Here is a 23,164-nt window from a genome sequence, read left to right as displayed (position 1 = left end):
GTTTCCGTTTTAATCAAGGGTCTCATTACTACATTCCCATCTCCAGGATAAAAGCAGTTCCTGCTGTCTTCTAATTCTTTAATTGGATATATGGATTTTAGATCAGATGCCTGTTTTCCGTCTAGTTCGGCCAAATTCGAGAATCCCGGTTCACTATCATCAACCCCCCGCCTGTTTTCTTCCAATTCAGACCGCAGGATTCTCTCTCGGTCTAGTGAGTCCGATAAGATTATGTGAAGCCGCTGAGTATGGTTGCGCTCCGCAGTGAGTTGACTTTGCAAGTTTCTTACCTGTTCTTGCAAAGACTCAACTGTCTCTTTGGCTCGACTCCGGGAGTCTTGCAAGAACTCGATTGTCTCTTTGGCTTGACTCTGGGAGTTTCTTATGTGTTCTCCCAAGGACTCAATGGTCTTTTTATCACCTTGCCTCCCCCACCGGGCAGCAATTGGTGCCGCCCCTAAAACACCACAAACTGTTGCCTGAGCCATGCCAAGAGAGAGCAGGGCTTTATAGCCCTTCAGATTCTCAAAAGAGGATTATCCTTCATTGTCAGATCCTCTGTACTACAAATTATTCACAAGCACAGCACACTGTCACGGGCCTGCCACTGCCATAAAGGGCACGGAGGCTGCTGTGACCTCACAAGCACAGCCAGCAGCCAGGGGCCTGCCATTGGCCTGTGAAGCACTCAGGCTGCCGTGACCTCACAAGCACAGCCAGCATGTATGGGCCTGAAACTGCCCTATAGTGCACTGAGGCTGCTGTGACCTCACAAGCACAGCCAGCAGCTATGGGCCTGCCACTGGCCTAGGAGGCACTGAGGCTGCTGTGACCTCACCAGCACAGCCAGCAGTCAGGGGCCTGCCACTGGCTTAGGAGGCACTGAGGTTGCTGTGACCTCACAAGCACCGCCAGCAGCCATGAGCTAGCCAGTGGCCAAGGAGGCATGGAGGCTGCTGTGACCTCACAAGCACAGGAGCAGCCAGGAGCATGCCACTGGCCTAGGAGGCACTCAGGCTGCTGTCACCTGACAAGCACAGCCAGCAGCCAGGAGCCTGCCACTGCCCTGAGAAGCACTGAGGCTGCTGTGACCTGACAAGCACAGAAAGCAGCCATGAGCCTGCCACTGGCCTTTGAGGCACGGAGGCTGCTGTGACCTCACAAGCACAGAAAGCAGCCATGAGCCTGACACTGGCCTAGGAGGCATTGAGGCTGCTGTGACCTCACCAGCACAGCCAGCAGCTAGGAGCCTACAACTGGCCTCAGGAGCACTGAGCTGTGGGTCTGTCACTGGCCTAGGAGGCATGGAGGCTGCTGTGACCTCACAAGCACAGACAGCAGACAGGGGCCTGCCACTGCCCTATAAGACACTGAGGCTGCTGTGACCTCACAAGCAAAGCCAGCAGCTGTGGGTCTGCCACTTGCCTATCAGGCAATAGGACTGCTGTGACCTGACAAGCACAGCCAGTAGCCAGGGGCCTGCCACTGGCCTAAAGGGAACGGAGGCTGCTGTGACCTCACGAGCCCAGGCAGCAGCCAAGGGCCTGCCACTGCCCTATAGGGCACTGAGGCTGCTGTGACCTCACAAGCACAGCCAGCAGCTATGGGCCTGCCACTGTGCTATGAGGCACTGAGGCTGCTGTGACCTCACAAGCACAGCCAGCAGCCAGGGGCCTGCTGCTGGCCAATCAGGCTGTAGGAGTGTTGTGACCTGACAAGCACAGCCAGCAGCAATTGGTCTGCCACTGGCCTACAACAAAAGGAGGCTGATGTGACCTCACAAGCACAGCGAGTAGCCAGGGGCCTCCCACTGACCTATAAGGTACAGAGACAAATGTGACCTCAAAAGGCATCCAGCACACAGGGGCCTTCCACGGCCCTATCAGGAACTAGGACTGCTGTGACCTCACAAGCACAGCCAGCAGCTATGGGCCTGCCACTGGCCTATAGGGAACGGAGGCTGCTGTGACCTGACAAGCACAGCCAGCAGCCATTGGCCTGCCACTGTCCAAACAGGCACTGAGTTTGCTCTGACCTCACCAGCACACCAAGCAGTCATTGGCCTCCCTCTGGCCTACAGGAAAAGGAGGCTGATGGGACCTCACAAGCACAGCGAGGAGCCAGAGGCCTCCCACTGCCCTATAAGGTACAGAGACAAATGTGACCTCAAAAGGCAGCCAGCAGACAGAGGCCTGCCACAAGCCTATCAGGAAATAGGACTGCTGTGACGTTACAAGCACAGCCAGCAGCTTCGGGCCTGCCACTGGCCTAGGAGGCACGGAGGCTGCTGTGACCTCAAAAGCACACCAAGCAGACATTGGCCTCCCATGGGCCTGTCAGGCACTGAGGCTGCTGTGACCTCACAAGCACAGCCAGCAGCCATTGGCCTCCAACTGCCTGATGAGGCGCTGACGCTGCTGTCAACTCAGAAGCCCAGTGAGCAGCTATGGGCCTGCCACTGCCCTAAAGGGCATGGAGGCTGCTGTGACCTCAGAAGCCCAGTGAGCAGCTATGGGCCTGCCACTGCCCTATAGGGCACTGAGGCTTCTGTGACCTCACAAGCCCACCCAGCAGTCATTGGCCTCGAACTGGCATACCTGGCACTGAAGCTTCTGTAACCTGAAAAGCACAGCCAGCAGCCACGTGCCTGCCACTGGCCTGTGAAGCACTGAGGCTGCTGTGACCTCACAAGCACAGCCAGCAGACAGGGGCCTGCCACTGCCCTATAAGACACTGAGGCTGCTGTGACCTCACAAGCAAAGCCAGCAGCTGTGGGTCTGCCACTGGCCTATCAGGCTGTAGGACTGCTGTGACCTCACAAGCACAGCCAGCAGCTATGGGCCTGCCAGTGACCTATCAGACACGTGTCGCGGCCCGAAAGGAGTCGTTCAGGACGACCTCCCTCCCCTTAGGACCAACGACCAAGTTCGTGATGCCCTTGCACTCAATTAAGGTGAAAACGACACCAGCCAACCAGTTTAAGATTTATTAAGGCAAAATGGAATCAACTAACGAGACATGTCCCGCGTCACACGTTTAGGGAAAAAGAGAGGAAAAGGGGAAGAGAGAGAGAGAAAGATATCACCACCCGTGGATCCAGCGGCGTCCCGTTGGTCCTCTTCTTTTGGGAGTCCTTGCGGCGGGGCGGGGGGGCAGAGGGGGGAAGCTCCCGTCTGGTTCCGCTGACTCTGCTCGAGTTCTTCAGTCGTCGCAAGCAAGCCCCCCCATTCACACAGTCTGCAGTTTTTATAGGTTCTTGCCCGGCCTCTGGGAGGTGCTTCCTCGCTTCCCATGCAGATTAACCGTCATGCGCAGTCCGCCCTCTCGGAACCTTCCAGAAATGGGCTGGGGTATCTGGGGGTCTCCTGCTCATGCGCAGATGGCAAATGAGTACGTGCGGTTCGTGCCCTAGAGACGCCCTTCTGCCCTTTTCGCACCCTTTTTACCCCGTGCAGGTGCACGAGGTTGTTTACTTCGCAGACGGCTCCCGGGGGCGCCAGCGCGGCATTGCCCGACACACCTTGGCAGCAGCAGCTTTGCAGCAGCAGCAGCAATGTCAAGACAAAACCGCATTTAGTACCGGTCCTCTACACCACCCCGTGTCTCAACATTGCAGCTTGGCAGCAGGAGAGAGAGAGAGAGAAAGAAAGCAAGCAAGCAAGCAAGGAAAGGAGAGAGAATTAGGGACGGGGGGGAAGTCGTGGGAACAACATGGGTTTGGGTAAAAAATAAAGTGCTTAACAGTGATTAAACAGAGGTCTTGCTCAATGCAAGCTTATTCTTTAACAACTTCAACAACAGTTAACTTTACAAAACAGACATCAAAACTGAGTTAATGAGGTAGGATTGTTACAATAGGCATAAAACAGCTGGCAAATGCGCTGTGGATGTCAATATGCAATTTCCTCCTTCAGGAGAAACTGGGAAATGATGGGTACTGTGGTTGGCCACGGCCAATGGATGGCACGGATTTTCTTTATGCCGTCCGGCAAGGTGGTAGGAACAAATTGCATATTTGACACAACATGTCCGATTAATTGAACAAAGCAAGGAATTATACAAGAACATTAAGGCGGCAACTGCACCTAACAAATACAATATTAACTGTTTCACCCACGGTGCCCCCAGTAACCAGGACTACAAATTGCCACTCCAGCCATTCCATGTTTGGACGGGGACGTGGGCTATTTTTCTGATATCTTTGGTTAACTGGAGAACTACTTCGCCTACATCATCTATTTCCAAACAACAGTTAGGAATATTTAATTTCCCACACACTTCTCCCTCTTCAGCTAACAGGTAATCTAAAAACCATGTGGTGCTGAAGGATTGCCGTGCGCATCTGTTGGGATTGCCAAGTTAGAAGATCTATCGTGTCAGCGGTTTTGTTGGTAATAATTTCTAGAGCCGCTTGTAGTCTGATTATTTCCCCATTTTTGCGTCCCGCCCAAATTTCCCTTAATGGATCGCGTCTTACAGGCAACACTTCTGTCTCCAAGGTTATCATATACCTTTATGCCTAACCGAGGTCCACTTGTTTCTGGCAAAAGGAAAAACAAAGGTCTGATAATCCCTATATAACAAATTCCCAACCACCCCGTGGGTAAAAATGTATATGCTGTGTGCCTGCATATCCAGTAATGCCCCTTCTTAGCTCCAATGCCCTGAGCAAATGGCCCGTTTATCCCTGGTGGGAATTGAAAGTAAGTTGCACCTCTGTTGCCCAGAGGGCTGAAGAAGGTGGTTGCCCCATCACCTATTCGGCCGGTACAATACCAAGCCCCAGAAGTGTATTCTGGTGGTAGGTTTGCTGTGGAGGACTGGCTTGAGGGCAGAGGTCATGTGAAGATTGAACAAATAAAGGAAGCAGAACTAAGTGCATATCGCACACAGTTGATGTGAGCCAAGTCCCGTATGAGAGTAAAAACAGCTAGAGCCAAGGACACATTGTCCTTGGCTCCAAGGTGTTATCAATGATTAGTCCTGGGAACTTGCGGGTGATGTAATGCAGAAGTTGCTGGGTAAACCAAATTGCTGTTACCAATAAGGAGCTCAGCTTTTGCAATATGTATGAACCTGATTAGTCCTGTGCTATATAAAGAAAGACCACACCTAATAAAGTTGAAGTACACTGATCACTCATATTGAGCGTCTGGGTCTTCCCTCCGTCGGCTCCTCCCGTGCAAGTTTCCAACAAATGGCGCCCGAACAGGGACCCTGCCGATCAGGGACTCGGTGATTAAAAACTCAGGAGTCGACAGAGTGCTAGAGACAGCTGGTCCTGCTGTGCTAAAGGCGACGAGACACAAAAGGGGGTCTACGTGCCAGAGTTACAGAGGAGGTGGAGAGGACACAAACAAAGGGGGTCCGTGCCCAGGACAAGACGGGGTCCTGCCAGAAAGTGTCGCCGCAGGTCTTGCAAAGGTTGCAACGGTACGTGAGTAACCATGGAGCGACAAGCGGCTTATTATTTATTAAGATGCTTTTTAGAAAAGCGAGGTACTCAAGGAATAGAATGTCATAAGGAACTCCCAGGGCTATTAGCTTACGGAGTGGCTAAGGGGTGTTTTGTTAACCCAGATACCATGTTCGAACAAACTGAATGGAAAAAATTTGGGGACAAGTTGTTTGATGAAGTAATAAGTGACAACAAGACAGCAGAAAAGCTGATGAAGCCGTGGAGGGCAGTTACTAATGCTCTCGCACCTCAAAAAAAAAAAAAAAAACGCCGTGGAGCGTTTGGGAAGCCCCGATGGGTTCAAGGAACCCCCGCATGCAGAGGTGTCCCCTGTGTCCCCATACCCATCACCCCCCTCGAACCTTTACTATTGCCCAGGGAGGGTCTGGGAACACAGGCCTGCCAAAAGGAGCAACATTGACCATGCGGCAGATCCCCCCTCCTCCCTCAGCGCCTCCCCCCTCTCTCCCTCCCCCCCTCCCTCTCTCTCTCCCCCCTCTCTCCTCCCCCCCCTCTCTCCCCCCCTCCCCCCCTCTCTCTCCCCCCCCTCTCTCCCCCCCCCCCCTTTTTCTCCTCTCCTCCTTCTCCTCTTCCTTTGGCCACAGTTATCTGAGGACACCCATCTCAGGCTATCAATGTGAAATAAGTTTTTCTCTATGATATTAATGGTCAGAAACCACTAATAAAAGCAGTTTGAAAAAAAAAAAAAAAGAAAGAAAGAAAAAGAAAAAAAAAAAGAAAAAAAAAAAAGGGGGTATCCCATCTTATATGGGAATAAAGCAGGGCCGACAAGAGCCTTTCGGCTTGTTTATTGACAGAGTAGCCAATGCTATACAAGCAGCAGGGGTACCAGATTATCTGAAAGGGACTATCTTGAAACAATGTGCAATACAGAATAGTAACCCTTCAACGCGTAGTATTTTAGCCACGCTCCCGGGAACATGGACTATTGAGGAGGGGCTAGAAAGAATGGCGCAGGTACCTGTAGGACCGCAAGCTATGCTAGTAGAGGCGGTGAAACAATTAGGAGAGAGCATGAGAGAGCAAGCACAGGCGTTGCGGGATAATATGCAACAGAATCAAAGTCAGGTATTCGCTGCCCTTGCTCCTTTGCAAAATCCCGGCGGAAATATCCCCCCTGATCGACGATTGGCACGCTGCTACCGATGCGGCGTTGCGGCACGCTGTTACCGATGCGGCATTGTTGGTCATCTTCGCAGAGAATGCCAAGCTAGTAGAGTATGGTGTCCCAACTGCAAAAGCAGTAAACATGATGGAGCGGCTTGCTGGAAGGCTGGTTCGGGAAACGCCCAAAGAAGCAGGACGAGCCGCCCCGCGACGACACAAAAGGCGGCCTTCACCACAACAACTCAGCAACCCCCGCAGTTAACACAACCACCTCAGCCGGCGCCCAGCTCCACTCCGAACGCCATGAACCCCTTTGTCTTCGACCAGCCACCAGAGGGAGTCTCGGACTGGACTTGGCAACAGCAGTAGACGCCACCTTATTGGATACAAAGCCAACAAGAATCCGGACGAATGTCTATGGACCAGTAACTATTAATCATGAGCCGATAGGTGCCTTACTGATTGGAAGATCGTCCGCTACAATGAAAGGATTACAAGTTTTGACAGGATTGATCGACAAGGACTATTTCGGGGAAGTACAAATTGTGGTTTCAGCAATGTTTTCACCTATGCACATACCACAAGGATCGAGAATAGCTCAACTTATTCCGCTTCCCCACCTGACTGAAGGGGTGGCACCAGCGAAAGAGCAACCACGAGGCTATGGTGCTTTTGGTTCCACTGGAAGTGCAGTATTACTGACTGTCGGAATGCATCAAAGGCCCCGACAAACCGTGACTGTAAAGTATAAAGAAGAATCTATACGCACTAATGCCTTATTGGACACTGGAGCGGATGTATCAATAATTAGCACTAAGATTTGGCCCCAACATTGGCCAACCCGAGAGACCAGCTCTATGGTAGCTGGGGTAGGCGGGGTCACCCTCGCCCGAAAATCATCGACGCTACAATGGACTATAGGGAACAAGGTGGTTAATTGCTCCGTTTCCATTTTACCCCTACCTGAAGGAGTGCAAGCATTAATAGGGCGCGATATCCTTGCCCAGATGGGTATGGTGCTTACCTCGGAACACCCTTTATAGCACCGGCCATTGCCTGGACTTTCCCAATCCCACTCAGCTGGAGGACTGATCAGCCTGTGTGGGTAGAGCAATGGCCGCTTAAACGGGAAAGTCTCATTCAAGCACATGAACTAGTAAAGCAACAGTACAAACAAGGTCATCTAAGATTATCTACCAGCCCTTGGAATACCCCAATATTTGTGATCAAGAAAAAATCCGGCAAATACAGACTTTTACATGATCTACGTGCTGTAAACAGACAGATGCATGACATGGGTGCTTTACAACCGGGGTTACCCAGCCCAGCAATGATCCCAGAAGGCTGGCACCTGCTAATCATAGATTTAAAGGACTGTTTCTTTACTATAGCCCTCCATGAAGATGATAAACAGCGATTTGCATTTACACTCCCTGCTATCAATAGAGAGGGGCCAGACCAAAGATTTGAATGGACAGTACTACCGCAGGGTATGCGAAACTCACCAACCCTCTGTCAACTCTACGTCGATGCGGCACTTCAACCGTTACGTCAACAGTGGCCAGAGACCATAATATATCACTACATGGACGATATATTGTTGGCACAAAAAAAACCCCTTTTCTCCAGAACAAAAATTTGATCTAATCATACAATTAAAGAAAAAGGAACTTGTGGTGGCTCCGGAAAAGGTACAGGAATCCAGCCCCTGGCAGTATCTAGGTTGGCATATTTCGAATGCCACCATCAGACCACAGAAATTGACAATCAGGACTGACATAAGAACACTCAATGATGCTCAAAAACTATTAGGAGACCTCCAATGGATCCGTCCGGTTGTCGGCATTCCTAATGAACTTTTAAATCTGCTACGCCCCTTGCTGAAGGGAACAGACCCAGCGGCTGCCGTCACGCTCACAGAGGAACAGCAACGGGTACTCCAGGAAATTGCATCGCTAATTACTACGCGTGCTACGCACCGACGCCTGGAAAATCAGCCACTTGATCTTACTATTTTATGTGGCCCACAATACCTAATGGGAGCCATTACACAACACAAAATAAAAACGGGGGAAAGAAGAGGGTTGGCGGAACCCATTGTACTAGAATGGATAGCACCACCGTTACAACCAAAACGAACTATTCAAGAAAAAATTTCAACGATGGCCGAACTCATTAGGAAAGGAAGAAACCGAATATTGCAAATTGAGGGAGCACCACCGAATACCATTTGGCTGCCATTGAAACCCAACGACCTAGAATGGTCAGGCGGTTGTTGAACGAGCAAACAGCACTGTCAAACAATACATAGAAAAGTTTAAGGATATCCTAGACGTCAAGGAAAAAATTGATAAGACCCTATTCGTACTAAACTATTTGTGTGTATTCGGGGATGACAAAGAACCACCAGCAATCAAACATCATATAGAAGAAGAAAAGGCTGGTAGCCGGACCTTTAGAGTAAAATACCGGGACATGAAAACGGGAGTATGGATAGGTCCAGCAGAGGTAATATATGTAGGGCGCGGTTATGTGTGTATATCTTCTCCCACAGGACCGGTTTGGGTTCCCAGCAGATTTACGAAACCTGTGATAGACGAAGGAGCGACTGTGGACAAAGACTATGCTCGGAATCGGACAGACAACTCTGCGCAAAATTGTCCTATTGATCATGATAATTGCTGAAGGGTCTACAATGTTGTCTCAGATTGATATTCAACAGAATATGTGGGTTACATGGGCTAACGAAACTAACCAGCGTACCTTTTGTTTGTCTCTAGCCTCAGGAAGTGATCCCTTCCGGACGTGTCTGTTTGGGGTGCCTATAGGAACTCCAAAGGAATTGGTCAAGCTGTTAGGCCCGTACTCAACTTCGCTTACTCTCTTAAGTGGGTCCTTCTCGAGCAACCTCTCAGACGGAGTGGTTGCTGCACTGCAACATCTTAATATATCGTTGCCATGGGATCCACAAGAATTAGATTTGTTAGGGTCAGTAGCAGTAGGAAACACTAGTGATAATTGGACACAAACCTGTTTTATACTAAATAAAGGTAAACAAAATAAGACTCATTGGACGAACATAACGTCTAGAACTTTAGGGTTTAACGCCAACGGTAATTATTGTGGGTGGAATAACTCCAATAATAGTGAGCCACTTGGGGCCTATGGAGTAAATGATCACAACTCAATGTGGCCCATGAGTGCCCCTAAGGCACTGCCTCCTGGTATTTTTCTAATTTGTGGTGACAGAGCATGGCAAGGTGTGCCAGGAAACGCTTATGGGGGACCTTGTTATATAGGACGCCTAACACTCTTTGCCCCTGACTTACATGATCAGCGTTGGTCAAATCTGACTGCAGCAATCAAACATAGAAGAAGTGAGAATCGTCGAGGCAAATGTGAATTGAAAAAACTAGGTTCAGATTGTGCTGATGATGTAGAATTATGGGGGCCTGCGGAAAGGTTTTTCGCCGCAGCTTTAGCTCCTAACGTTGCAGTTGCGCATGCCATGTCTAATCTAAATAAACTGGCTTGTTGGGCTGTTAAACAATCAAATGTTACTACACAAATTCTCTCTGAAATGTCACAGGATATGGATAGCCTGAGACATGCAGTGTTGCAAAATAGAGCAGCTATAGACTTTCTGCTTTTGGCACAGGGACACGGGTGTGAGGATTTTGAAGGAATGTGTTGTTTTAATCTTTCTGATCATGGACAGTCAATCTATGAGCAATTGAAATGGCTAAAGGACCACACCCAGAGAATCACCGTACAGTATAATTGGTTTGATGATCTGTTTAGAAAGATGTTTGGTAATGTGAGTACCTGGATTTTGAGCTTGATCAAAGAAGGGCTATGTATTCTATTCATAATTGTATTAGTTTTAATTGTAGTAAGAGTGATTTTTAGCTGCTTAACACAAAAGCTTGAACAATTAACTAAAAAGGTCTTTCTCGCACAAAATAAAAACGGGGGAATTGTGGAGGACTGGCTTGAGGGCAGAGGTCATGTGAAGATTGAACGAATAAAGGAAGCAGAACTAAGTGCATATCGCACACAGTTGATGTGAGCCAAGTCCCGTATGAGAGTAAAAACAGCTAGAGCCAAGGACACATTGTCCTTGGCTCCAAGGTGTTATCAATGATTAGTCCTGGGAACTTGCGGGTGATGTAATGCAGAAGTTGCTGGGTAAACCAAATTGCTGTTACCAATAAGGAGCTCAGCTTTTGCAATATGTATGAGCCTGATTAGTCCTATACTATATAAAGAAAGACCACACCTAATAAAGTTGAAGTACACTGATCACTCATATTGAGCGTCTGGGTCTTCCCTCCGTCGGCTCCTCCCGTGCAAGTTTCCAACAGGGGGAGGTGGCACAGGAGCTAATTAATTACGGAAGGCGTATGGGATTCACTGGCCAGGGGGAAACAAAGCATAAAGCAGAAATAAGAAGAGTTGAGGAAAGTGGGAGGCAATATAAATCACTGCAACACCCACATCCTGGGAAACCGGTACGGGTGTTGGATAGCAGGAGACAATTATTATGGGCAGAAGGCATTTCAAAGGGAATTCCCAGAGAAGTCATGGATAGGTTACCAACTCCCAACCTGGAAGGTTTGGTAAGAAGTTGGGACAGGATAAGGAGAACCCCATCTTCCTCAAACCCCAAAGTTCCTCCTCCCTTATCCCAAGACCCCGTCTGCACCCCAGGACTCTTAAAACGAACCCTGAGACCGCACAATCCCGGATGGGCGTGACGAATATCTGATGCAGTAACTAAAGTCAATGGACGATGGGGAGTAAATGGCTGCCCCAGACTCGCTGCTTTTTGCCCTAATCCTCCATCCCTCTTACCTGGGACTGGGGAGAATAAGAAACCGAGGAATCCCTTGTATTACCCGGGACAACCGGTTCTAGTGGACTTACCCACTGTGGGACAAATACCTCTAGTACTAAAAGCTTCAAAAAATCTGTATGCATGGGTAGCTACTGATGCCCATGGGAAAGATCATAGAATCCATGCCAGGTGGATCCTCCCTTCCTTTTAGGTCAACAATGTAAAAGGAAGAGGGCACTGGGGAAGAAGACTTGTCTTATGTTGAGCTTGAGTGTCCTCAACGATACTACCTGTGGTAGTTATAACAGTTATTTTTATCATTTTTTGTAATTGTGTGCTGCGATCATAATTAGCTTTATTGTTGAAAACACAACAGCCAAGAATGGCATTCTTAACCTGTGTTGGAAAGATACTTCTTGTCTTAATGTGCTTATATGTGCTATGGCAAACCTACCACCAGAATACACTTCTGGGGCTTGGTATTGTACCGGCCAAATAGGTGATGGGGCAACCACCTTCTTCAGCCCTCTGGGCAACAGAGACGCAACTTACTTTCAATTCCCACCAGGGATAAACGGGCCATTTGCTCAGGGCATTGGAGCTAAGAAGGGGCATTACTGGATATGCAGGCACACAGCATATACATTTTTACCCACGGGGTGGTTGGGAATTTGTTATATAGGGATTATCAGACCTTTGTTTTTCCTTTTGCCAGAAACAAGTGGACCTCGGTTAGGCATAAAGGTATATGATAACCTTGGAGACAGAAGTGTTGCCTGTAAGACGCGATCCATTAAGGGAAATTTGGGCGGGACGCAAAAATGGGGAAATAATCAGACTACAAGCGGCTCTAGAAATTATTACCAACAAAACCGCTGACACGATAGATCTTCTAACTTGGCAATCCCAACAGATGCGCACGGCAATCCTTCAGCACCATATGGTTTTTAGATTACCTGTTAGCTGAAGAGGGAGAAGTGTGTGGGAAATTAAATATTCCTAACTGTTGTTTGGAAATAGATGATGTAGGCGAAGTAGTTCTCCAGTTAACCAAAGATATCAGAAAAATAGCCCACGTCCCCATCCAAACATGGAATGGCTGGAGTGGCAATTTGTAGTCCTGGTTACTGGGGGCACCGTGGGTGAAACAGTTAATATTGTATTTGTTAGGTGCAGTTGCCGCCTTAATGTTCTTGTATAATTCCTTGCTTTGTTCAATTAATCGGACATGTTGTGTCAAATATGCAATTTGTTCCTACCACCTTGCCCGACGGCGTAAAGAAAATCCGTGCCATCCATTGGCCGTGGCCAACCACAGTACCCATCATTTCCCAGTTTCTCCTGAAGGAGGAAATTGCATATTGACATCCACAGCGCATTTGCCAGCTGTTTTATGCCTATTGTAACAATCCTACCTCATTAACTCAGTTTTTATGTCTGTTTTGTAAAGTTAACTGTTGTTGAAGTTGTTAAAGAATAAGCTTGCATTGAGCAAGACCTCTGTTTAATCACTGTTAAGCACTTTATTTTTTACCCAAACCCATGTTGTTCCCACGACTTCCCCCCCGTCCCTAATTCTCTCTCCTTTCCTTCCTTGCTTGCTTGCTTTCTTTCTCTCTCTCTCTCTCCTGCTGCCAAGCTGCAATGTTGAGACACGGGGTGGTGTAGAGGACCGGTACTAAATGCGGTTTTGTCTTGACATTGCTGCTGCTGCTGCAAAGCTGCCGCTGCCAAGGTGTGTCGGGCAATGCCGCGCTGGCGCCCCCGGGAGCCGTCTGCGAAGTAAACAACCTCGTGCACCTGCACGGGGTAAAAAGGGTGCGAAAAGGGCAGAAGGGCGTCTCTAGGGCACGAACCGCACGTACTCATTTGCCATCTGCGCATGAGCAGGAGACCCCCAGATACCCCAGCCCATTTCTGGAAGGTTCCGAGAGGGCGGACTGCGCATGACGGTTAATCTGCATGGGAAGCGAGGAAGCACCTCCCAGAGGCCGGGCAAGAACCTATAAAAACTGCAGACTGTGTGAATGGGGGGGCTTGCTTGCGACGACTGAAGAACTCGAGCAGAGTCAGCGGAACCAGACGGGAGCTTCCCCCCTCTGCCCCCCCGCCCCGCCGCAAGGACTCCCAAAAGAAGAGGACCAACGGGACGCCGCTGGATCCACGGGTGGTGATATCTTTCTCTCTCTCTCTTCCCCTTTTCCTCTCTTTTTCCCTAAATGTGTGACGCGGGACATGTCTCGTTAGTTGATTCCATTTTGCCTTAATAAATCTTAAACTGGTTGGCTGGTGTCGTTTTCACCTTAATTGAGTGCAAGGGCATCACGAACTTGGTCGTTGGTCCTAAGGGGAGGGAGGTCGTCCTGAACGACTCCTTTCGGGCCGCGACACGTGTCTGATAGGTCACTGGCAGGCCCATAGCTGCTGGCTGTGCTTGTGAGGTCACAGCAGTCCTACAGCCTGATAGGCCAGTGGCAGACCCACAGCTGCTGGCTTTGCTTGTGAGGTCACAGCAGCCTCAGTGTCTTATAGGGCAGTGGCAGGCCCCTGTCTGCTGGCTGTGCTTGTGAGGTCACAGCAGCCTCAGTGCTTCACAGGCCAGTGGCAGGCACGTGGCTGCTGGCTGTGCTTTTCAGGTTACAGAAGCTTCAGTGCCAGGTATGCCAGTTCGAGGCCAATGACTGCTGGGTGGGCTTGTGAGGTCAGAGAAGCCTCAGTGCCCTATAGGGCAGTGGCAGACCCACAGCTGCTGGCTTTGCTTGTGAGGTCACAGCAGCCTCAGTGTCTTATAGGGCAGTGGCAGGCCCCTGTCTGCTGGCTGTGCTTGTGAGGTCAAATCAGCCTCCGTGCCCTTTCTGGCAGTGTCAGCCCCGTGACAGTGCACTCTGCTTGTGAGGTCAGAGCCTCATCGGGCAGTGGAAGGCCAATGTCTGCTGGCTGTGTTTGTGAGGTCACAGCAGCCTCCTTTTCCTGTAGGCCAGAGGGAGGCCAATGGCTGCTTGGTGTGCTGGTTAGGTCAAAGCAGCCTCAGTGCCTGTTTGGACAGTGGCAGGCCCATAGCTGCTGGCTGTGCTTGTCAGGTCACAACACTCCTACAGCCTGAGAGGCCAGCAGCAGGCCCCTGGCTGCTGACTGTGCTTGTTGAGGTCATAGCAGCCTCAGTGCCTCATAGGCCAGTGGCAGGCCCATAGCTGCTGGCTGTGCTTGTAAGGTCACAGCAGTCCTATTTCTTGATAGGCCCGTGGCAGGCCTCTGTCTGCTGGCTGCCTTTTGAGGTCACATTTGTCTCTGTACCTTATAGGGCAATGGCAGGCCTCTTGCTCCTCGCTGTATTTGTGAGGTCACTGCAGCCTCAGTGCTTCACAGGCCAATGGCAGGCCCCTGGCTGCTGGCTGTGCTTGTGAGGTCACAGCAGCCTCCGTGCCCTTTATGGCAGTGGCAGGCCCGTGACAGTGTGCTGTGCTTGTGAATAATTTGTAGTACAGAGGATCTGACAATGAAGGATAATCCTCTTTTGAGAATCTGAAGGGCTATAAAGCCCTGCTCTCTCTTGGCATGGCTCAGGCAACAGTTTGTGGTGTTTTAGGGGCGGCACTAATTGCTGCCCGGTGGGGGAGGCAAGGTGATAAAAAGACCATTGAGTCCTTGGGAGAACACATAAGAAACTCCCAGAGTCGAGCCAAAGAGACAATCGAGTTCTTGCAAGACTCCCGGAGTCGAGCCAAAGAGACTGTTGAGTCTTTGCAAGAACAGGTAAGAAACTTGCAAAGTCAACTCACTGCGGAGCGCAACCATACTCAGCGGCTTCACATAATCTTATCGGACTCACTAGACCGAGAGAGAATCCTGCGGTCTGAATTGGAAGAAAACAGGCGGGGGGTTGATGATAGTGAACCGGGATTCTCGAATTTGGCCGAACTAGACGGAAAACAGGCATCTGATCTAAAATCCATATATCCAATTAAAGAATTAGAAGACAGCAGGAACTCCTTTTATCCTGGAGATGGGAACGTAGTAATGAGACCCTTGATTAAAACGGAAACCACTGACAATGGTCAGGGGGGTATTCAACGACATACTACGCGTATGATCCCCTATTCCCCTCAGGACTTCGGAAAAATACTCCCGGGGCTCCCGGGAAACTGAAACTGAGTATGTGTGGAGAGTCTCCCTCACCGGGGGGGAGGATCGCATTCTGCTGAGCGAAGATGAAGCTAGAGGATATTGGGGACCCAGAGTCTTTCTAACCACAAATGATAACAGGGAACCATGGTCCTTGACCCAGAGGGTAGCCTACTGGGCAGGAGGATTAGACCAATGGAAAGAGGAGACCCTTTTTCTATTAAAACACCCACAGCGGGCCACATTCTGGAAAGCGTGCAGAAAACTGCTTGCCTCCAATTGATGCATGACCGTTTGCTGCTTCCGCAGCAGCCCTCCCCCATGCAGTGTGTGGCAGACCCCGAGAGGTCACATCCTCTGATCAGGGGACTTCCTGATGCTTTAAAACTATATGCTGTTCAGCTGCAAGACCGATTACGAACTCCCCGACCGAGACGAAGGGGAGGCCCCCCCAACATGACTTGGGGGGATGTGGAGGACTGGCTTGAGGGCAGAGGTCATGTGAAGATTGAACGAATAAAGGAAGCAGAACTAAGTGCATATCGCACACAGTTGATGTGAGCCAAGTCCCGTATGAGAGTAAAAACAGCTAGAGCCAAGGACACATTGTCCTTGGCTCCAAGGTGTTATCAATGATTAGTCCTGGGAACTTGCGGGTGATGTAATGCAGAAGTTGCTGGGTAAACCAAATTGCTGTTACCAATAAGGAGCTCAGCTTTTGCAATATGTATGAGCCTGATTAGTCCTGTGCTATATAAAGAAAGACCACACCTAATAAAGTTGAAGTACACTGATCACTCATATTGAGCGTCTGGGTCTTCCCTCCGTCGGCTCCTCCCGTGCAAGTTTCCAACAAATGGCGCCCGAACAGGGACCCTGCCGGTCAGGGACTCGGTGATTAAAAACTCAGGAGTCGACAGAGTGCTAGAGACAGCTGGTCCTGCTGTGCTAAAGGCGACGAGACACAAAAGGGGGTCTACGTGCCAGAGCTACAGAGGAGGTGGAGAGGACACAAACAAAGGGGGTCCGTGCCCAGGACGAGACGGGGTCCTGCCAGAAAGTCTCGCCGCAGGTCTTGCAAAGGTTGCAACGGTAAGTGAGTAACCACGGCGCGACAAGCGGCTTATTATTTATTAAGATGCTTTTTAGAAAAGCGAGGTACTCAAGGAATAGAATGTTATAAGGAACTCCCAGGGCTATTAGCTTACGGAGTGGCTAAGGGGTGTTTTGTTAACCCAGATAAGGAACTCCCAGGGCTATTAGCTGACGGAGTGGCTAAGGGGTGTTTTGTTAACCCAGATACCATGTTCGAACAAACTGAATGGAAAAAATTTGGGGACAAGTTGTTTGATGAAGTAATAAGTGACAACAAGACAGTAAAAAAGCTGATGAAGCCGTGGAGGGCAGTTACTAATGCTCTCGCACCTCAAAGAAAAAGAAAAAAAAAAAAAAAGAAAAAAAAAGTAAAAAAAATAAAAAAAAAGAAAAAAGTAAAAAAAAAGTAAAAAAAAAAGAAAAAAAAGTAAAAAAAAAAAAAAAAAAAAAAAAAAGAAAGTAGCTGCTGCCGCCGCGGAGCATTTGGGAGGCCCCGATGGGTTCAAGGAACCCCCCGCATGCAGAGGTGTCCCCTGTGTTCCCATACCCATCGCCCCCCTCGATCCGAACCTTTACTATTGCCCAGGGAGGGTCTGGGAACACAGGCCTGCCAAAAGGAGCAACATTGACCATGCGGCAGATCCCCCCTCCTCCCTCAGCGCCTCCCCCCCCCCTCCCCCCTCCTCTCTCTCCCCCCCCTCTCTCTCCCCCCCCCCTCTCCCCCCCCCCCCTTTTTCTCCTCTCCTCCTTCTCCTCTTCCTTTGGCCACAGTTATCTGAGGACACCCATCTCAGGCTATCAATGTGAAATAAGTTTTTCTCTATGATATTAATGGTCAGAAACCACTAATAAAAGCAGTTTGAAAAAAAAAAAAAAAGAAAAGAAAAAGAAAGAAAAAAAAAAGAAAAAAAAAAAAAAGAAAAAAGGGGGTATCCCATCTTATATGGGAATAAAGTAGGGCCGGGAAGAGCCTTTCGGCTTGTTTATTGACAGAGTAGCCAATGCTATACAAGCAGCAGGGGTACCAGATTACCTGAAAGGGACTATCTTGAAACAATGTGCAATACAGAATAGTAACCCTTCAACGCGTAGTATTTTAGCCACACTCCCGGGAACATGGACTATTGAGGAGGGGCTAGAAAGAATGGCGCAGGTACCTGTAGGACCGCAAGCTATGCTAGTAGAGGCGGTGAAACAATTAGGAGAGAGCATGAGAGAGCAAGCACAGGCGTTGCGGGATAATATGCAACAGAATCAAAGTCAGGTATTCGCTGCCCTTGCTCCTTTGCAAAACCCCGGCGGAAATACCCCCCCAATCGACGATCGGCACGAGAATGCCAAGCTAGTAGAGTATGGTGTCCCAACTGCAAAAGCAGCAAACATGATGGAGCGGCTTGCTGGAAGGCTGGCTCGGGAAACGCCCGGAGAAGCGGGACGAGCCGCCCCGCGACGACACAAAAGGCGGCCTTCACCACAACAACTCAGCAACCTCCGGAGTTAACACAACCACCTCAGCCGGCGCCCAGCTCCAATCCGAACGCCATGAACCCCTTTGTCTTCGACCAGCCACCAGAGGGAGTCTCGGACTGGACTTGGCAACAGCAGTAGACGCCACCTTATTGGATACAAAGCCAACAAGAATCCGGACGAATGTCTATGGACCAGTAACTATTAATCATGAGCCGATAGGTGCCTTACTGATTGGAAGATCGTCCGCTACAATGAAAGGATTACAAGTTTTGACAGGATTGATCAACAAGGACTATTTCGGGGAAGTACAAATTGTGGTTTCAGCAATGTTTCCACCTATGCACATACCACAAGGATCGAGAATAGCTCAACTTATTCCGCTTCCCCACCTGACTGAAGGGGTGGCACCAGCGAAAGAGCAACCACGAGGCTATGGTGCTTTTGGTTCCACTGGAAGTGCAGCATTACTGACTGTCGGAATGCATCAAAGGCCCCGACAAACCGTGACTGTAAAGTATAAAGAAGAATCTATACGCACTAATGCCTTATTGGACACTGGAGCGGATGTATCAATAATTAGCACTAAGATTTGGCCCCAGCATTGGCCAACCCGAGAGACCAGCTCCACGGTAGCTGGAGTAGGCAGGGTCACCCTCGCCCGAAAATCATCGACGCTACAATGGACTATAGGGAACAAGGTGGTTAATTGCTCCGTTTCCATTTTACCCCTACCTGAAGGAGTGCAAGCATTAATAGGGCGCGATATCCTTGCCCAGATGGGTATGGTGCTTACCTCGGAACACCCTTTATAGCACCGGCCATTGCCTGGACTTTCCCAATCCCACTCAGCTGGAGGACTGATCAGCCTGTGTGGGTAGAGCAATGGCCGCTTAAACGGGAAAGTCTCATTCAAGCACATGAACTAGTAAAGGAACAGTACAAACAAGGTCATCTAAGACTATCTACCAGCCCTTGGAATACCCCAGTATTTGTGATCAAGAAAAAATCCGGCAAATACAGACTTTTACACGATCTACGTGCTGTAAACAGACAGATGCATGACATGGGTGCTTTACAACCGGGGTTACCCAGCCCAGCAATGATCCCAGAAGGCTGGCACCTGCTAATCGTAGATTTAAAGGACTGTTTCTTTACTATAGCCCTCCATGAAGATGATAAACAGCGATTTGCATTTACACTCCCTGCTATCAATAGAGAGGGGCCAGACCAAAGATTTGAATGGACAGTACTACCGCAGGGTATGCGAAACTCACCAACCCTCTGTCAACTCTATGTCGATGCGGCACTTCAACCGTTACGTCAACAGTGGCCAGAGACCATGATATATCACTACATGGACGACATATTGTTGGCACAAAAAAACCCTTTTCTCCTGAACAAAAATTTGATCTAATCACACAATTAAAGAAAAAGGAACTTGTGATGGCCCCGGAAAAGGTACAGGAATCCAGCCCCTGGCAGTATCTAGGTTGGCATATTTCGAATGCCACCATCAGACCACAGAAACTGACAATCAGGACTGACATAAGAACACTCAATGATGCTCAAAAACTATTAGGAGACCTCCAATGGATCCGTCCGGTTGTCGGCATTCCTAATGAACTTTTAAATCTGCTACACCCCTTGCTGAAGGGAACAGACCCAGCGGCTGCCGTCACGCTCACAGAGGAACAGCAACGGGTACTCCAGGAAATTGCATCGCTAATTACTACGCGTGCTACGCACCGGCGCCTGGAAAATCAGCCACTTGATCTTACTATTTTATGTGGCCCACAATACCTAATGGGAGCCATTACACAACACAAAATAAAAACGGGGGAAAGAAGAGGGTTGGCGGAACCCATTGTACTAGAATGGGTAGCACCACCGTTACAACCAAAACGAACTATTCAAGAAAAAATTTCAACGCTGGCCGAACTCATTAGGAAAGGAAGAAACCGAATATTGCAAATTGAGGGAGCACCACCGAATACCATTTGGCTGCCATTGAAACCCAACGACCTAGAGTGGTATATGCAAAACTCAATGGAGTTACAAGCCGCTTTGTTACAGGATGGGGCGAATATAGTAGCAAAGCCGCTGCCGTCCACTACATTAGCGTGGATGGAGAACCATAACTGGATAATTAAGCCCAAGCGGTCTGCGTCACCGCTGCAAGAGGCACAAACAGTATTTACTGATGCGGGAAGACGGTCCAGGACTGCTGCAGTGACATGGAGAGATAAGGAGGGCTGGAAACATAAATTATTAGCTGCCCAGGAAGGAGATTCGCTGCAAACCTTGGAACTTTTTGCTGTTGTCTGGGCATTTGTGAAATGGAAAGATACACCACTAAACATAATATCGGATTCGTTGTATGTAGTAGGCCTCGCTGCTAGAATCGAAGACTCCAATTTACGAGACATCAAGAATAAAAGACTGGCGAGCCTACTGATTAGTTTGCAAATTGCTATTGAACAGCGACAGGAACCATATGCAGTAGTCCACATTAGGAGCCATCTCTGGGAGGAAGGTCTAGGAGAAGGCAATGCCAGGGCAGATAGACTGGTGGCTGCTCCAGCAAGGGAGGCGCCGCTATCGCCATTTTGCCGGGCCAGAGAAGCACATGCTACCTTTCACCAAAATGCAAAAGGACTCGCCCGGGTCTACCAGATAAGCAGGACCGACGCGCAGGCTATAGTAAAATCATGCCCCATATGTAGTCACCATAATGCGGGTGTAGGAATAGGGGTGGGAGTGAACCCACGAGGTCTAAAGGTGAATGAGATCTGGCAAATGGATGTTACTCACGTGCCTAGTTTTGGTCGGCTTAAATATTTGCATGTGACGATAGACACTTACAGCCATATGATATGGGTGACACCACAGTCTGGGGAAAAGGTGCGAGATGTACGCCGCCATCTCACCAGCTGTTTTGCTGTAATGGGGGTCCCAGAAGCCATAAAAACAGATAACGGCCCTGCTTATGTCAGTAAAGCCATTAAGGAATTTATGAACTTATGGAATATCAAACATGTAACAGGCATTCCCCATTCACCCACAGGTCAGGCGGTTGTTGAACGAGCAAACAGCACTGTCAAACATACATAGAAAAGTTTAAGGATATCCTAGACGTCAAGGAAAAAATTGATAAGACCCTATTCGTACTAAACTATTTGTGTGTATTCGGGGATGACAAAGAACCACCAGCAATCAAACATCATATAGAAGAAGAAAAGGCTGGTAGCCGGACCTTTAGAGTAAAATACCGGGACATGAAAACGGGAGTATGGATAGGTCCAGCAGAGGTAATATATGTAGGGCGCGGTTATGTGTGTATATCTTCTCCCACAGGACCGGTTTGGGTTCCCAGCAGATTTACGAAACCTGTGATAGACGAAGGAGCGACTGTGGACAAAGACTATGCTCGGAATCGGACAGACAACTCTGCGCAAAATTGTCCTATTGATCATGATAATTGCTGAAGGGTCTACAATGTTGTCTCAGATTGATATTCAACAGAATATGTGGGTTACATGGGCTAACGAAACTAACCAGCGTACCTTTTGTTTGTCTCTAGCCTCAGGAAGTGATCCCTTCCGGACGTGTCTGTTTGGGGTGCCTATAGGAACTCCAAAGGAATTGGTCAAGCTGTTAGGCCCGTACTCAACTTCGCTTACTCTCTTAAGTGGGTCCTTCTCGAGCAACCTCTCAGACGGAGTGGTTGCTGCACTGCAACATCTTAATATATCGTTGCCATGGGATCCACAAGAATTAGATTTGTTAGGGTCAGTAGCAGTAGGAAACACTAGTGATAATTGGACACAAACCTGTTTTATACTAAATAAAGGTAAACAAAATAAGACTCATTGGACGAACTTAACGTCTAGAACTTTAGGGTTTAACGCCAACGGTAATTATTGTGGGTGGAATAACTCCAATAATAGTGAGCCACTTGGGGCCTATGGAGTAAATGATCACAACTCAATGTGGCCCATGAGTGCCCCTAAGGCACTGCCTCCTGGTATTTTTCTAATTTGTGGTGACAGAGCATGGCAAGGTGTGCCAGGAAACGCTTATGGGGGACCTTGTTATATAGGACGCCTAACACTCTTTGCCCCTGACTTACATGATCAGCGTTGGTCAAATCTGACTGCAGCAATCAAACATAGAAGAAGTGAGAATCGTCGAGGCAAATGTGAATTGAAAAAACTAGGTTCAGATTGTGCTGATGATGTAGAATTATGGGGGCCTGCGGAAAGGTTTTTCGCCGCAGCTTTAGCTCCTAACGTTGCAGTTGCGCATGCCATGTCTAATCTAAATAAACTGGCTTGTTGGGCTGTTAAACAATCAAATGTTACTACACAAATTCTCTCTGAAATGTCACAGGATATGGATAGCCTGAGACATGCAGTGTTGCAAAATAGAGCAGCTATAGACTTTCTGCTTTTGGCACAGGGACACGGGTGTGAGGATTTTGAAGGAATGTGTTGTTTTAATCTTTCTGATCATGGACAGTCAATCTATGAGCAATTGAAATGGCTAAAGGACCACACCCAGAGAATCACCGTACAGTATAATTGGTTTGATGATCTGTTTAGAAAGATGTTTGGTAATGTGAGTACCTGGATTTTGAGCTTGATCAAAGAAGGGCTATGTATTCTATTCATAATTGTATTAGTTTTAATTGTAGTAAGAGTGATTTTTAGCTGCTTAACACAAAAGCTTGAACAATTAACTAAAAAGGTCTTTCTCGCACAAAATAAAAACGGGGGAATTGTGGAGGACTGGCTTGAGGGCAGAGGTCATGTGAAGATTGAACGAATAAAGGAAGCAGAACTAAGTGCATATCGCACACAGTTGATGTGAGCCAAGTCCCGTATGAGAGTAAAAACAGCTAGAGCCAAGGACACATTGTCCTTGGCTCCAAGGTGTTATCAATGATTAGTCCTGGGAACTTGCGGGTGATGTAATGCAGAAGTTGCTGGGTAAACCAAATTGCTGTTACCAATAAGGAGCTCAGCTTTTGCAATATGTATGAGCCTGATTAGTCC

General features: G+C 48.7%; 2 long non-coding RNA genes across 2 annotated transcripts; both read left to right on the top strand.

Annotated features, from left to right (window-relative positions):
* The first annotated feature begins 4,811 nt into the window (after positions 1-4,811).
* Positions 4,812-9,684, top strand: LOC135330075 (uncharacterized). Its single transcript, XR_010391832.1, has 2 exons — positions 4,812-5,433; positions 6,679-9,684. It is a non-coding gene; the product is annotated as an uncharacterized LOC135330075 (long non-coding RNA).
* A 6,340-nt stretch (positions 9,685-16,024) lies between these two features.
* On the top strand, positions 16,025-21,979 carry LOC135330074 (uncharacterized). Its single transcript, XR_010391831.1, has 2 exons — positions 16,025-16,637; positions 21,465-21,979. It is a non-coding gene; the product is annotated as an uncharacterized LOC135330074 (long non-coding RNA).
* Positions 21,980-23,164: the final 1,185 nt, after the last annotated feature.

This window comes from Dromaius novaehollandiae, chromosome 16 (assembly GCF_036370855.1).
Source record: "Dromaius novaehollandiae isolate bDroNov1 chromosome 16, bDroNov1.hap1, whole genome shotgun sequence".
NCBI classification, from domain to species: domain Eukaryota; kingdom Metazoa; phylum Chordata; class Aves; order Casuariiformes; family Dromaiidae; genus Dromaius; species Dromaius novaehollandiae.
The sequence above is the reverse complement of the archived record's forward strand: the minus strand, read 5'-3'. Positions and strand labels throughout refer to the sequence as shown.